Source organism: Drosophila teissieri, chromosome X, assembly GCF_016746235.2.
Source record: "Drosophila teissieri strain GT53w chromosome X, Prin_Dtei_1.1, whole genome shotgun sequence".
Taxonomy (NCBI): domain Eukaryota; kingdom Metazoa; phylum Arthropoda; class Insecta; order Diptera; family Drosophilidae; genus Drosophila; species Drosophila teissieri.
In genome coordinates this window covers 12865676-12882641 of record NC_053034.1, presented here as the reverse complement: position 1 = coordinate 12882641, position 16966 = coordinate 12865676, and the positions used below count along the sequence as shown (strand labels likewise).

At 41.3% G+C, this 16966-nt stretch overlaps 1 protein-coding gene across 2 annotated transcripts in view; it reads right to left on the bottom strand.

Moving 5' to 3' along the window:
* The window catches only part of LOC122624477 (adenylate cyclase type 9), a 44129-nt gene that overhangs the window by 9063 nt on the left and 18100 nt on the right, over positions 1-16966 (bottom strand). The window contains exon 1 of one of the 2 annotated variants that reach the window (XM_043804030.1): positions 1571-1910. The exons of the other annotated variant lie outside the window; for it this stretch is intronic. The gene's annotated coding sequence lies outside the window, so the exon portion shown is untranslated. Of the gene's footprint in view, positions 1-1570; positions 1911-16966 lie in introns of those variants that run through there. 2 annotated transcript variants of the gene reach the window in all.

The following is a 16966-nucleotide window of genomic DNA, read 5'->3' as shown; positions in this document are numbered from 1 at the left end:
AGAAATTTAAAATAGGTATTTAGATGGTATTGCAAGATTTAATGTACCTAAAAAGCAAAACTTAAATGTACAGATCTCTTAATTTAAATTTCTAAAAACAAATCAGATACTGAGCCCTCTTAAAGTATATGTAAATGTTTAAACAATTATGCGACCTAAATAGTCAGAAAATCGCATGGCACAAGGATGGAAGTAAACAAAATTATAATTAATAACAACAAAGGGCTGAAATGCGGGGATTAGCGGATTATTCAACGCAGCAAGGGAGGCTGTCATTGCGAATGGGCGTGGCGGTGGGTGCGAGGTCAAGGGTCACGGCCGTCGGACCTTAAATCTTTGCCATTTCGCAAATGGGTCAGTGGCTTTCCTTGCTGTTATTTCCCCAAGCGAATCGCACAAAATTGCACTGAGAAACTAGCATTTTTATTGATGAAAAATATACGCTTTTTTATATTTTCCGAACTAGAAATTTACTACTTATTGCATACTATATTTCAACTGTGCGATCTAATTTTGAAAAATACTTTATACTTTATGTGTAACCACATCAAACAAACAGTGACAAATCTTCGATTTATGGCCCCTCGTAAAAATGCCTTTTAAACGCTCTTTAATTTTCTTTGCCTGTAGTATTTCCCATTTTTGATTATCACCCAAAATTGCCGCAACGCAAGTCACGCGACATCGGCTCTGATTTCTGATTTCTGACTTCTGATATTTGCCAGCTGATTTGCGATTGCTGATTTCTGGCGGCCTTCGATTTCTGGCAATCTTATCGGGAAATGGGCGAACGATGGGTGGCCAGCAAGCCAAAAGCCAAAAGCCAAAAGAAAGCAGCAGCCAAAGTGCAGCCGAAAATCTTTGTAGCAGCTAGCAAAGTCAAGGAATAAAATCAAAAACGTCAATTTTGGGCGCCCAATCACATCGCGTATACGACCCGTGGGCGGCACTCGAGCGAAACGCCCAAACAAAACGGACAAAGTTGCTAAGTTAATCATAAAAAGCATTCCCCACACAAAGTGACTTGGTCGTTCATTAAGAAGCCGCTAATAAGTCGGTCCAAAAATAGAAGTTGGTGAAATAAAAAAAATAGATAAGGTGCGGAGAAAGAAATCTAAAACCGCCCCAAACACAATCTATAATTCAATAATTTCAATAATTTCCTGAGCTCTTCCAAACATTGTTAACTATGATTGGTAAGTTTCTTTTGGCAAAAACTCTACAAATAAAACAAAATATTCGAGTATTGACTACCAAATCAAGGAGTTTGAATGCCAAACGAAGAGGTATCAAAAGGTTCTGACAAGCTTTTATCATTTGGGTGGGGCTGAGATGCAAGATACAACTTTCTTTCACCTTTTTCCCCTTTGAAGCGACTTTTGGGATAAAGCTAACCAAATCGGTGGGCATATTGGGGTTTCCTTGCCCGTTGAATCCTTTTCCTAACCGCCAACCCAGGCCAGAGTAAATATTTAATTTGCAAATTGCTAGCTGACCCTTATGTTTCTCATATTTAAGGAAATGCGGTTTTTCCAAATGTGTGTTCTAGTTTTTTAACTGCTGCACCTACCGAATAGCAATCCACAAAAATTCCATGAACGTGAGTAAAACATTTCACATATATTTTTATGGTCGGCAATGCGCGACAAAACGGCAAACTAAACAAATCACTTAAAGTCCGAGCATTTTCCTCGTATTTTCTTCGTTATTTATTGGCAATGGGAAATTTGCCTCTTATTTGAATGCGGACTTGATTTGATACGATCTGATGCGATGCGATTTGATTTCATTTGATTCGATTCGATTCGATTTGAAAGTGAAACAGTAAGAGTAACCGAAATTGAAACCGAAACTGCGAATCGATGCGGTGCGGTTCAACGAATTCCGTTGACGCGGCGCTGAATGAGAACTGAATGAGAATTTGAATTTTTTGGAGCGACGTTGGGGATTGTGTCGATTGTGCCGCCGTCGATCGCCAGCGGTAAAATAGCAAACAGCAAACAGCTGACAGCGCCAGAAGCCACACAGCGTTTGGAGAATGCAAAAAAAAAAAACAAAAAAAAAAGAGCAGGCAGCTTATCGCCTACCTGATAAGGCCAGGTGAGCGAATTGGCCGAGAGAAATGGAGCAATCGCTCAGAATCGCTGGAATCTCTAGAATCGGAGAGCCAACTAGATGTGGATCTACTTGAGATCAGTCGACGAGCTTCAAGTGGCCAAGTGGCCAAGTTGCGAATATCGCTTTCAAGTGGCCAAGGACCCGCGGCAATAATCTATGAGGTCATACCCGGAGATACCCCCTTTGTGAAGGTGGGCGCATTTGTTGTTGGACAATGCTGTAAAATTTAACAGCAAATTTAATATAAATAGCGCTCGGCTATTCCGGCAGTTGCGGCTGGGCGGCGAGATAAGATAAGAATCGCCCCCAGACACGATTCTTTGCCATGTGAACTGTCGGGGAAATCGCCTTGAACTTCTTCGGCGAGTGCACCCATTACACACTCACTCTTCCGTCCATTCACTACCTTACACTTGCAAAAAATGTGGCAATTAACAGAAATTACGATTTCGAATACTAGTATGGCAAGTAAATCTGATTGAGAGCATAAGATTGGCTTAGCTTGTTTAATGCAAGGCCTCTGATCTAGTAAGTTGTGATCATAAGTTGTTAACTTAAGCATTAACAAAGTTTATCAAATTAAATACAAATACAAACTAAGCAGCTCATAATATACATTTTACTCATTAAGCACCGATTTTTTCCAACTCTGAACTGCAAAAACAAAGGTATAAAAAGCAGTAATGCCTTCAAAGATGCTTGTGACAACCAAGATCTTGCAGATATTATATGTGGCAGATAAGAGATACGAGCGATATGATAAAATGCGAAATTTCCGAAACGCTGACAAAAGCAGCTGTCTTACGAATATTATTTCTGCTCTTTATTATCGTGCACTCTGGCATTCAAAGGATAAGATATGTATATGTATTTATATATACATGTATGTATGTATATACAATGCATATATTAGCAGACTTAATTTGACACAAAAGCTGCTGTCCATGGCTGTGGCTGCAGATATTCCTTTGATTGGCGTTCCAGAGTCCTGGCCAGAGTCGAGTCCCTTTTCTATTTACATTCGATTTAAGGGGCCTTTGTGAAGTTGGCTCAGTGGCTCAGTGGCTCAGTGGCTTGCATAATGCATTCGGCAATTGGGGACAGGAAATTGGAATTCCAACGACGATGACGACCACCACCACTACCACCATCACTACCACAACAGTTCTGGCTGGCTGCAAATCAAATTCCAAATATTTGTTTAATTAAACTCTCTTGGCAGCCGCATCAATTCCCCTGGCGAGCGACAACAAAAGCGGCAAACTGTTAAGAACTTTTTGAATATTAATTAGCAGCAAAGCCAACGGCAGAGGCGAAAGCCAAGTAGCAGCCATGTTGGCTGCCACTTATCAGCAGTTAAAAACTGATAAATTTACGCCCGCTTTTCACTGCGGCGATTCGCAGGCGGCGGTGGCAAGGGGGCGTGGCACGGATATACCTACGAAGTTACCAGCGATAAATCGATCTGATTAGTGGCATAATAATATGACTAAGACTGCGGCTTCTCATCACGTTTTAATCTATAAACGCAGAAAAACATTGCATATGTGCTACTATGAATTATTATTAATTTTTGAATATAACATAATATTATATTATATATAATATAAAAAAAGATGATGAAGATGAAGATATATAAAAAAGGTGATTTGTTTCTAACTAATAATTCAGTTCCTTTATTATCCCATCAACTTTTGAGTACAATTTTAGTAATCGCTGCTGACCATTCCATTCCGTTTCAGTTCAAAATAAAGTGCGCAGAAATATGAAGAGTGTCGAATTTCGCAAAAATACCAGAACCCTTTTATTGAGTTACTTTGAAATCTCAAGAGCGTTTGAGATAAAATTCAGTTACGACTGCTGACCGTAGAATATTGAAATTCAATCACTGCCGATGGTCAATTTGTGCGAATCGATTGCGTTGCGGTTTCCTCTATGAAAGGAGCTCGTCTCCTGGACCAGTGGTTAGTTGCACCAGGAGCGCTTTTTGGCCCAAACCCAACCCACTTAGCCCCCTTAACCCCCCGCTGCCTGTGGGGCACACAAAGGAACGGCGGGCTAGCAAACGAGTGTCCAACAAAGTCACGCCAGTGCTTCGAGCTCCGTGCTCCATGGCCAGTGGATGGTGTCATGTCCATGTTGCATTCCAAAATATGATTAACTGTCAAAACAGGGCGGTGTCCGGTGTCCAGGGGCGAGGGTTGAGGGGCGTGGCACGTGAGGCGTTGCGTGGGTCATGTGGAGGGCGGGTCCTTGGTTGCAGTGCGGCTTTCCATGTGGCTGAAGTGAATGCACTTGTGGTCCCTGCTGCACATGCCACGCCCACCACACAGCAGCCCCCCGCATCCCTCTGCATACCGACGAGCCAACAAACTCGCTCAAAGTGTAAATAAGCACTTAAATTTTTAATGAATACACATGAAGCTGCAACCGAAAGCGGGCAAGTGCTCCTGCGAATATCCTGCACGGTATGGATGAGATGGCGATGGGGAGGGGGGCGAAAGGATATAAGTTTAGTGGAATGGCGTCGCCAAAATGCAATCAAACCGAATGCACTAAACTTGTGCCCGCAAAATGTTTCACTTGGGCCACCAAAAGGGGAAAACGAAGCACTTACTTTAAATAAGGCGCAGGCATTTGATTTTGGTCATTAGTTTTAACACACCGAAGGAAATGGTCAATCAAATGGGCAATTCACTTAGGAAACAATCAACACGGGGTGCCAGAGTTGTGGCAATATAGTATTTAAGAAGTTTCCAGCATTTTGTCACAGGTTTTAAAGGGGTTTTTTCTTGCTGTGCATGCCACTTACACGCAGCGGAAAGAAAGTGGGCGTTTGGATGGCCAACTGAAATATGCATGAGTAGGTTTTTCCGAGCCCCGAAAACCTGGACCACGCAAGATTTTCCGTTTGCCCGCATTCGAAATGCACAAAGGACATTCCAAGGATAGGGACGAAGGATTCGACGGCCGATGGGCGTTGGGCGGTGGATGGAAGGGGTGGTGGTGGTAAACAATAACTGAAAATGCGATTATAACAAAGCGGCCTACACAAGGACAACAACGCAGCAACGAGAGATGTACGAAAAAGATGAGGGCAGACATGCGAACGGAGAAGCCATGTATAATGCATAAAATGGAATATAATCGAGTCATATATGTATATATAAGCACATGTACAAAGCACACACACACATATGGCACATGGCATATGCTTATATAAAGAAGCACTCGCACTTAAGCCGAAAATCCGTTGGCAACAATTGTGCGGGGTATCCCCCCCCCTGAATGCCAAATGAAAAGGCCTGCGCAACAGCATTGCAAAAACGGAGGCGGATTTCCCAACCTTCGACCTTTCGCCTTCAAGTCAATAAGCAGTGACAAAACGCCATAAGTGTGCTCTGAAAACTAAGGATTCATCAAAGGCAGTTCCTGGCAAATGAATGGTAGTCCTTGAAGGTCAAGAATGGCTGTGTTTAGATAGATAGAACTATAGATGTAATCTCTATATTCCAAATAGTAGACCTAATCATGCGCCCATGTGTGTGACTTGCAGCTCTCGAGAATCGGCTCAAATGAAAATGAAAATGTAATGAAAATAAAATGAAAACAGTGGCATTATATCGCACACTTTGAGGCTGAGTTACAGGCACCGACAATTACTTGCGCGAATTTGCGGCACTTGTGTGTGTGTGTAATAAGCTGAGAGCGAAAAAATCAATTTAAAAAGACATTGCCAAGGATAATGAGCATTCCGGAGACAGACGGTGCCTGCCTGTAATCGCCCTCGGAACGAGATTGCTACCAGCAATGGAAATGGGAATGGGAATGGGAATCGCAATCGGAATCGCAATCGCAATGGCAATCATCATAGGCCCAGTCGCCATCACTGCCAATGTCGCGCGTCCTGGGCCAAGGATTCCGCCATCACAAATCGCGCACTCAAGGGAGCTCTCAATCGCAATTGCCGAGCTCCTTCTTATACTTCGCATAAGTATAAATTCCAATAAAACGCTAATATTTTCCGCTGCTCACACATGAGGACATACTCCGTGCATGGGCATTACGTCGAATAAGGAATAAGTGGCCTAATTGCGGGAAATAAAACTGCTTAAGATAGGATCGAAGTTACTCGCATTGAACTCCATAATCCGATAAGCATGCATTCTCAACGATAATTATGATAATGGGCTAAAGGTGGGTTTACAAGGATAATTCAAGTTGTCAGTAGCAGGGCAATTTTAAAAATATAATATATTACCATTACTAGGCAAATATGAATGCGTATTTAGGTGGATAATTCCATTCATAGCTTTCAATTAAAATGGATTTTCATTCAGATTTTTGCAAATGTTTCTAAGAATCTGCTCAAGCTGATTAACTTCTCAATAAGACCTCGTAGTCGCTTATTTCTTTTGTGCTCGCAAGTATGCAGCGGAAAGTTCCGAACTGATAATTGGTTTCAATGAAGCGTTATTTCAAAGGCGATGTTCTGTCTATATATATATGTATATATATGTGAATATATATTATATTGGAATATATATATTTATTGGAAATAGAGACAGACATATATTCGCCAAGCTGATGGGTTGGCATGAGCATGAGATTATGGCATTTCCGAGCAAAGTCAACAGCACTTCCGCCGCTTCACGCTTCACTACACTCAAAGTCGTGGCTCTTTTCCGCTGCAGTTTCCCATGAAAAGCCATTCCACCCGATTTTCCCACGCGATTTTCCTTTCTTCGATGTATGCCCAACCCCATTTGCCTCAACGCCCCCAACACGTTGTCATCAAATTGTTGTGCAGCTCTGCGTCCACTTTGTTGTGCCTCCAACTTCCATTTTGATTTTAGAAATAATGCACTTTGCACCTGCCACGCCCACTCGCATCACGTCGCCCCTCATTGCAGGTGACAAGTTTTGCTGCGGCGCTCATCAGCGCAAATATTTTTTGGCTTCTCGCGTATTTTCAGCCATACGAACACTTGAAATACCCTTTGAAAAGTGGGTTTATATGGGCGTATCTGCACTAAATTTAACAAATTTTCTAGTTGCAAGTAACTTTGTAAAAGCATTTCTATTGTATTCAATTTGTGGCTATTTCTCATTACTTAAATCACACGGTTTTCGTACGCAAATACTTTTTTCATACGCTAATACTTTTTTTCAATTATGAAGTGGGTTTTTTGGGGTTTTTGCGGAACCTTTGAGAGGCCATTACTTTAAGTGCAAAGTGGCGTCAATTAGCGCCGCATTCGCTGGGCAAAAAATCAAAATTCCCGAGGGAAAGCCAGAAGGTCCTTTTAAATGCATATGCAAATAAATATGTACGTGTGCACTTATGTGCATGTGTTTGCATTCGTTATTCGTATGATGCGCTCGAATGTCCTTTGATTAAAACAGAACATTGCATGACATTTGCTCCAAGCACGATGACGACGAGATTTGGAGGAATGGAGCCATGGAGGGCAGGATAACAAGCTGCTTCCTCGGCAAATGTTTGGCAGGCGGGAAATGGGAAATGGAACATGGGGAAAGCCCTCGACAGAAACACGCAAATGCATTCATGTGGATGCCGCCACCAAGCAACTGACAGGCAATCTGGAGAACACAATGCGGAGGTGCTGCAAGGCTCAATTGGGGTGCCACACTAAGATTAGAGAAGCATTCATGGGGCCAAAAAATAAATATATTATGTTATAATATATTATTATATTATAACTGAAAACTGAAACCATTACACGCCTTAGTTGGCTATAAAACTGCACGCATTGTTGGCAAGCTGAACGCGAACATATCAAGCATACGCCACGTGGTTCCCCAGTCAATGCAACACACAAACTCAAACCCAAACTCAAACTGAAACTGAAACTGAAACTAAAACGGTAACTGAAACTGCAGCTGACGACCAAAACTGAACGTGATGATGGTGCGGATCAGGTGCCATTTCGATTGTTCTCGAAAATCCCCCATTGGGGCTTTATATAGACCAATATTAAGCATACGCCATGGTGAACGTCACTCCGCAAAGCATGACATGGAAACCGATGCCTGCAGATTGAGCTGTCTATGCTCTTTTTGTGCAATTATTTTTCAATACCGAAGCTATTGTGCCTGCAACCTAATCCGTGCTGAAAAGTGTAAACTTGTGTGTGGAGAAATCATAGTAATGTGCTATGTGCTATCTGCTATTTTCAGCCAGTTGGACTTCTGAATATCTAACAAACGCCGAGTTGTGCGTCAATGGGATGAAAATGAAGCGCTGGCATCCGGATTTTTCTGCCTCGCTGTGGAATCCACGGTTCAACCAATAGACGATCTCTGGACCACTGCGTTTGTCCACCTGGTGACGTCTCTTCAGGGCGTCTGGCAAAAGTGGCGACAGCGTTGGCAGTCTTATCAGCGCCATGGCCAAAAAGAAGCTAAATGTGTGACAAGGCAAGCTGGAAAAGAAGATGGGAAAACGGAGGAAAACAAGGGAGGAAAACGGGGGAAAACAGGGGAAAGGGTCGGCGTGGGGACAAACAAATTGACGAACAAACGTGAATTGTTGACGGTGGCGAGATAAGCGATAAGATCTTCACTTCAAGCTGGCTGCTGTGACAGATTGAGACACAAATGTAAGAAGGAGAATGCTGCCAAGCAGCTACACAGCGAAAAAAGTGTGTAATTCTTGAGGGCAGGCCAAAAATACAGCATAGACTGAATAGAATCAGCTTAAACATGGTGAACCTCTATTATTACCTCTACTATTACTTTCTGAATAAAATATATATGCTGCACCGTATTCTTTCTGCAAGTATGCACTAATTATATTAAGTACAATTTTTCCCCAGTGCATTTTTTATATGTCTTTGTGTGCTGGTGCGACGATGGCTGATAATGAGAGTACCGAGTGCCGTCAACGCTCGCCAAATATTTGAACTGCTTGGGATTGCAGCAATTGTCGCTGGGCCACAGAAGATATTGTGGCGAATAGGAACGAGTCGAGCATTTAATCTAAGCCGTTACATCTCTGCTCCCCTTGGAAAGCACATAAAATAATCGGGTTGAATTTGTATTCAATTTAAACAATTTCCTTTAAGAACTGCTCATAATCGAATGGCAACTCACTGGCCTGTAAAATAAATAAATGCACAAATTACCACCTGCTGTGTTAATGTCCGAAATGGAGAATCACCGGATTACCCGATGAGATAATGCGACAATCATTGTTCGCTGCTCACTTCGCAGTCGCTCTGCTGACACGTCACTCAAAGGCCGCCTTTCGCAAATGGTGCCGAATGGGGTTTTAAAACCCCCCGAATCCCCCTTAGTTGCAGCGCCAGTGACTAGCGGGGAAATGCGCTCATTTGCAAATGCATTCACCGAATGCGATTGGTAATTTTTCCATGATTTTCGACTCTGTTTGGCAGGGCGAAATATAATTGTGTGCATGACCTTGCACCCGCTTCTCACCTGCCACCTGCCACCCACTGCCAGCACCCCTCTTTGCGACGCCCACCACCTGCCACACCCCTTCAGTGTTAGGCAAACATCAACAAATTTATGACACTGTCGAGCAAACACAAAAATACAAAGAAAAAAACGGAAAAAAGTAGAATACAGGCGAGCGAGAGTGCTTCGGTTTTTTGTTTTCTGCTGCTCGTTTCGGAGCAGCGCATGTGGAAAATTTTGACTTTGTTTGCTCCGCTTCGTACCGCCCACCCATCCGCCCATCCACCCATCCGCCCATCCACCCATCCAGCCATCCACCCATCCGCCTAGTCACCCACCTCTCGAGATGATCCCCACAGATTCCCGCCCGCCGGTTAAACACTTTGAATGACTTTATCGCGTTTTTATCGCTGCACCATTTACCTGCCCGTCTTCGGTGCATTGAGAGAAAGCTCTAAAGGAAGCCAAGAATTCATAATAATAGTTTATCATAGAAATCGTAAAATCATAACTATGAATATTAGCAATTTGTTAGAAATGAATACCTTTTTTTCAGTTTCAAGCCATTATATTTTGTATCGCTTGAAAACTGTTACATTTTGTTCTCAGTAGACTTGTTCTCATTCCCGTTGTTGCCGTTGCCATTATTATTTTATGAGAATTGCTCTCGGGCTGACAGATTTATGTGGCAAAGGTCTCTGCCCCCCACCTGTCACCGCTTGCCCCTTCAGGCAACTCACAGCTCACAACTCACACACAACTCACAACTCAGAACTCATAACGCCGCCCAAAATGCTGCTTAAATTCTATTAAATCGCTGGCTCAGTTCGCCGTGGCTTGAAAATTCATGGGACGCGTTGTTGTGCCAAGTTTATCACGTAGCCGCAACGTGGGCACCCAAGATTCACTCCACCAACCACTTCCCGTTCCCGTTCCCCTTCCCGTTCCCGTTGTCATCCCAGGGAATCGGAATGCAGGAGTACTCCTCCAGTCCTAATGAGGCAGCTCGTTGGGATGTCGGCTAGATGGTCTGATGGCTAGTTGGTTAGTTGGTCAGATGGCCAGTTGGCCAGTTGGTCAGATGGTCAGCAAACACTCGGGGAGATTGCGTGCCGCAGAACTTAATTGATTGCCCAAAGGTCGGCAACTGGCATCCCAGAAATCCACTGCCAGCCAGGAGGACGATGGAGTGCCGAGATGGAACAGCTCCTCGTTTTGGAATGCGGTGCTACAGGGGGGCAAGGAATATTATATCTTTCCCAGCCGCAATATTTAATATAAATATAAATGCACTTGTTAAGTGAAATATTTGTAACCAATTTTGCACATTCTTCACTGTTTCTAGCTGACTGCATTTGCTCATTGATAAAGGTAAATCATGGCCATCATTACTCGACATTGATCGACAATATCAACTTTATCAATAACCTCCCATTCATAGCCATCGATATTAGATAGTTAACTAGCAATATAAACTTGTCTTACAGAGAGGCTAGCTTATCAATATTGTTAATCGGTTGCATATGCAAAGGAAATTATCTAGATTGCACAATACTCATCAATGATATTGATGCAGCGCATACAAACTTATCATATGGAACTTACATATGGAAAACGATTTTACTCTTATCTTGCAGTACGTTAAACTCGAAAAACTTCAAGAAAAAGTGCCCATCTGCTTTCCACTTGCTGTGGAACATTACGTTTGTTATTGGCTATTTCCTTACTCTTTTAGATTCAATTTTCCCCACAATTTCCTCAATGTAACACCCATAATTTCCATTCGGCAGATGGTGGATAAACCCTTTTTGGGCCTTTAATTTCGTTCGATTTCCACTCAGCTGCCTAGGAATCCATTAGATTCTGCACCAGATGCTGCTAATTTCAATTGGAGTCCAGTCTCGATTTCCATTTCGATTTCGATTTCTGTTTGTGTGGTCATAAAATGTCTCACAATTGCGAGAAGAATCCCAAATTCCGGCGGGCAATCACATTAACTGAGTGCATTTGTATGCTGATAACATACGAGTGTAAGAACACATTTTACTCTAATACCGATGGCCGCGGTGAACAAACAAACTAATTTTCTATTGAATAACAAACAACAAACAAATCCGCAGCGGCATAAAGAAGTTAAAGGGGAGGGCTAGTACTTTATATGTGAAGGAGAGCAGCTACAGGGGAGAGTCAGTAAGTTGAACCCTTCCAAGCAACGAACTATATAAATATTAGGGATAAGAACTAAGCAATCAGTAATGAAAGTAATGTCAATACTTTGATTGTTTATTTGAAAGTTTATTAGAGGAATATGTATATATTATATTATGAAAATTTGTAATAGTCTCCACTGTACTCAAGAGAGAGGGCGGTATATTAAGCTCACACAATGTCCATAAAAATCCGATGCCCATAGGTTGGCCAGCAAGTCGAGATGCGAGGAGATGAATCGAGATGGGCCCAAGGAGATGGATGATGAGGTGGAGATGGAAGTGGAGGTGGAGATGGAGGTGGCGAGAGATGCTGGACAACCGCAGAAGGCAAATTGAAAATAATGTATCCCGGCCAGCGAAATAGGAGTGGCACGAGGATGTGCCAGGATCTGGTGCAGGAACAGGAGTAGCAGCGGCAAAAAAGCACAAGGAGCAGCAGCCAACGCGAGGAGGAGCTGCAGCCATCATCCGTCGGCCACTTGAGATTGTTGCTAATTTAATTGGATTTATTTGCTGCGTGCTGGAAATTTATGATAAGGCCGGGCCAACGGATGACAGCGGACTGCCACGGATGCCATGGATGCCACGAGCGGCCTCCTTATCTCTGGCAAATCGCTGAAGGCCCTCGAATGGGATATCCAGATTGGGGTTGATGTCCCCGAGGAGAGCCAAGTGGGCGGCGCCCCCTAAATTGAATTTTCGGCCGGGGCATAAAAGTTCCCAGGAAACAACGACCAAATATTGATGGGAGTTTCCCCTTCCATATGAGGAAAAAATAAAAGTAAATGTAGGCATTACATTTGATAGTTTAGTTGGATTCATCTATAAGAGATATTTCCCCAAACAAACCGCTCAATTTTGACCATTTCTATTATAAGCTTTAAATACTTTAGATATAAGCTATCATTCTCATAGGTACTCAAGTAATATTCTGTGGCTTCCTAACATTTTATATATTTAGGGGGCATTCAATATTTTATATATTATTTTGGTATAACATTTAATAGATACTTTTAGTATCAAAGTAAAGGATTACTGCCAGCAGCAGAAGAAACTTACTTTTAGGAGACTCACGGTGCACGATGGCTGGTTCTCCCAGGATTGTGGATTACGAAGCTGAAGGAGATGGGAAGGCTGCACTCCACTTGACATTCCTTTGACTGCTCGCATATTGCAAATGACGTTCGACAAATCCCCGTTGGTGGCAGCTGCAGGTCATAGCCCGCCCACTTTGCACCCACCAGCCACCTCATTTCAGCCTTTTTGATGAGTTGCAAAGGCGGCTGACGTAATGGCGCCGCCCTCTTATCAGCCCCAACCCGAGTTTATTTTTATCGCACTGCTGATTATGAAATTCTTTTGGCAAAGGCTCTGTGGGGCAGGGGCCAAGGTGCCAAAGGTTAAAGGTGAAAGGTGAACGGTAAAAGGTAAAAGGTGAGGAGTGAGAGGTGAGAGGTGACAGACCAACAATGCAAAGCAATCTGTCAAAGGTGTCAAAGCCAAATTGGGCCGCCACAGCAAATGAGGCAGCAATAATTTTTCGACAATTGTTTGCTTTACAATCCGTGGCAGCTGTCACGCTTCATTTGACAACAAAAGTCGAAGGGGAAGGCGCGAAAATCGCACAGACCACACTGTACAATGAACAATAGACTCATAATTTTATTGACAAATTTTCAATATTTTAAAAACTGCCAAAGTCTTCAGAACTTCTCTTTAAAGAATCGGTAGCCAGCCAAGCTGTAAAGATTTGTGCTATTATTTTTATGACTTATAAAAGTTTCTGCAAGGTGTTAATAATTTTGGTAGATCAGCATACATGTTTGACTATCACAGCATATACTATGAAATTAATAACCTTTTCAAACTTTTTGGCCAAAGTGTGCTCTTCGCGGCAAAGTGTGCCATCAGCTCTGCTGTCACACCTGGCGTATGCGTATTTATTTGCCATATGTGCGCATTTTAACAGGGCACTTTGCGTGTCTCTCCCACTGCCAGGCTTTGCCACTTGTCGCTGGAAGTTTATAGCTCATTATGGGGCTTAATTGTCGCCAACAGGACGATGGATCCATGGGAAGAGCTGGTAACCAAAGACCGAGAGCCAGAGATGCGGAGAGATGAAGTTGAGACGACAGACTTGGACCTGGGCGAAACTTTTAATTGGAAAACTTTCTGCATACGCACAGATAAACGCGCCTCAACGCGGCAGCTCCAGCGGCCAGGACACTTGACAACCCATTCCATTTCGCACATCCCGCATACCGTATCCCGCATCCTGCATCCTGCCCCACTCATCTCCTCATATGCAAATGCATGCAAATCAGGATACAAACGGCTTAGTCCTGCCCGCGACTCGACGACATTGCCATAAATGTTTTATGTTAATTTCGACAGCTGCTGCGAGTGCAAAGGCGTCGCTGGCTTCCCCATAATGATGCGGAAAGATCGGATAGCTGGATGGGCCGCAGGACGAAGGACGATGGCCAAAGGAGGCGCAAGGAGACCGAGGAAGCAGGACCTTTGCCTGGATGACGTCTTCAAGACGCCCACTTTACGTGGAAAATGCCGGACATCAGTAATTCCTTTGAGTGTTGTGGCCATAGACTTATAAAATACGAAACAAGGATATCCCATTTTTGTAACTTTTACCGCGAATCTAATGCATAAGAATTTCCAAAAAAGCCAGCAAATCAATCGTAATTGCCTACAAATTGCCCATTTCCTGAACTACAACCGGTTAACGCTGCCCTCCTATATCAAATGTAATTTAAGTGGGCCAATGTCCCCCTGCTGACCTTTCGGATTGCGGTTCAATGAAGGTTATGGCGATTGGAGATTACCAAGAGTGGCTGTAAAAGGGGCGTGTTGCGGTGCACCACCTCTCATTATGACCTTGGCCCCGCCTTGACCCCCGAATATCCTTAGCCCAGACAAGGACCTGTGCTGATTCGATTGGAAATGGGTGATAGAGCTACTTCGTCTAGCAATTTGTTTCACGTTGCTAATATGTCTTTGGAAAAATCTCATATGATATTGCCACGCTTTTGTAAAAGATTTGGTGTACTTATCAGTTATTCTTATTTTGATGACGAACCATTAGTTAATGTTACATTTTTGTCGATTTTTAGCCATAACATTAGAAATATTGCTCCAAATATGGAATGTCATATCTCGTTGAATTCGTAATTCCCAATCGAACTGTGTTTACAGATAAAATTAAATTTTTTTCCAAATTTTGATGATGATATTGGATTTTGGTCGAAAATCGGTTTTCTGTGTTTTTGCGATTTAAATATCAGTATTTTAATCAGAACATTTGCAATACTGGTCCAAATATGGAATGTCATATCTCGTTGAATTCGTAATTAAATTTCCAATCGAACTGTGTTTACAGATAAAACTGAATTTTTTTTTCAAATTTTTTCCATTTTTTGATGATGAATTTGGATTTTGGCCGAAAATCGGTTTTCTGTGTTTTTGCGATTTAAATATCAGTATTTTGACCAGAACATTTGCAATACTGGTCCAAATATGGAATGTCATATCTCGTTGAATTCGTAATTAAATTTCCAATCGAACTGTGTTTACAGATAAAATTTAGTTTTTTTTTTAAATTTTTTCCATTTTTTGATGATGATATTTGGATTTTGGCCGAAAATCGGTTTTCTGTGTTTTTGCGATTTAAATATCAGTATTTTGACCAGAACATTTGCAATACTGGTCCAAATATGGAATGTCATATCTCGTTGAATTCGTAATTAAATTTCCAATCGAACTGTGTTTACAGATAAAATTTAGTTTTTTTTTTAAATTTTTTCCATTTTTTGATGATGATATTTGGATTTTGGCCGAAAATCGGTTTTCTGTGTTTTTGCGATTTAAATATCAGTATTTTGACCAGAACATTTGCAATACTGGTCCAAATATGGAATGTCATATCTCGTTGAATTCGTAATTAAATTTCCAATCGAACTGTGTTTACAGATAAAATTAAATTTTTTTTTCAAATTTTTTCCATTTTTTGATGATGATATTTGGATTTTGGCCGAAAATCGGTTTTCTGTGTTTTTGCGATTTAAATATCAGTATTTTGACCAAAACATTTGCAATACTGGTCCAAATATGGAATGTCATATCTCGTTGAATTCGTAATTAAATTTCCAATCGAACTGTGTTTACAGATAAAATTGAATTTTTTTTTCAAATTTTTTCCATTTTTTGATGATGATATTTGGATTTTGGCCGAAAATCGGTTTTCTGTGTTTTTGCGATTTAAATATCAGTATTTTGACCAGAACATTTGCAATACTGGTCCAAATATGGAATGTCATATCTCGTTGAATTCGTAATTAAATTTCCAATCGAACTGTGTTTACAGATAAAATTGAATTTTTTTTTCCAATTTTTTCCATTTTTTGATGATGATATTTGGATTTTGGCCGAAAATCGGTTTTCTGTGTTTTTGCGATTTAAATATCAGTATTTTGACCAGAACATTTGCAATACTTGTCCAAATATGGAATGTCATATCTCGTTGAATTCGTAATTAAATTTCCAATCAAACTGTGTTTACAGATAAAATTGAATTTTTTTTTCAAATTTTTTCCTTTTTTTGATGATGATATTTGGATTTTGGCCGAAAATCGGTTTTCTGTGTTTTTGCGATTTAAATATCAGTATTTTGACCAGAACATTTGCAATACTGGTCCAAATATGGAATGTCATATCTCGTTGAATTCGTAATTAAATTTCCAATCGAACTGTGTTTACAGATAAAATTGAATTTTTTTTTCAAATTTTTTCCATTTTTTGATGATGATATTTGGATTTTGGCCGAAAATCGGTTTTCTGTGTTTTTGCGATTTAAATATCAGTATTTTGACCAGAACATTTGCAATACTGGTCCAAATATGGAATGTCATATCTCGTTGAATTCGTAATTAAATTTCCAATCGAACTGTGTTTACAGATAAAATTGAATTTTTTTTTCCAATTTTTTCCATTTTTTGATGATGATATTTGGATTTTGGCCGAAAATCGGTTTTCTGTGTTTTTGCGATTTAAATATCAGTATTTTGACCAGAACATTTGCAATACTTGTCCAAATATGGAATGTCATATCTCGTTGAATTCGTAATTAAATTTCCAATCAAACTGTGTTTACAGATAAAATTGATTTTTTTTTTCAAATTTTTTCC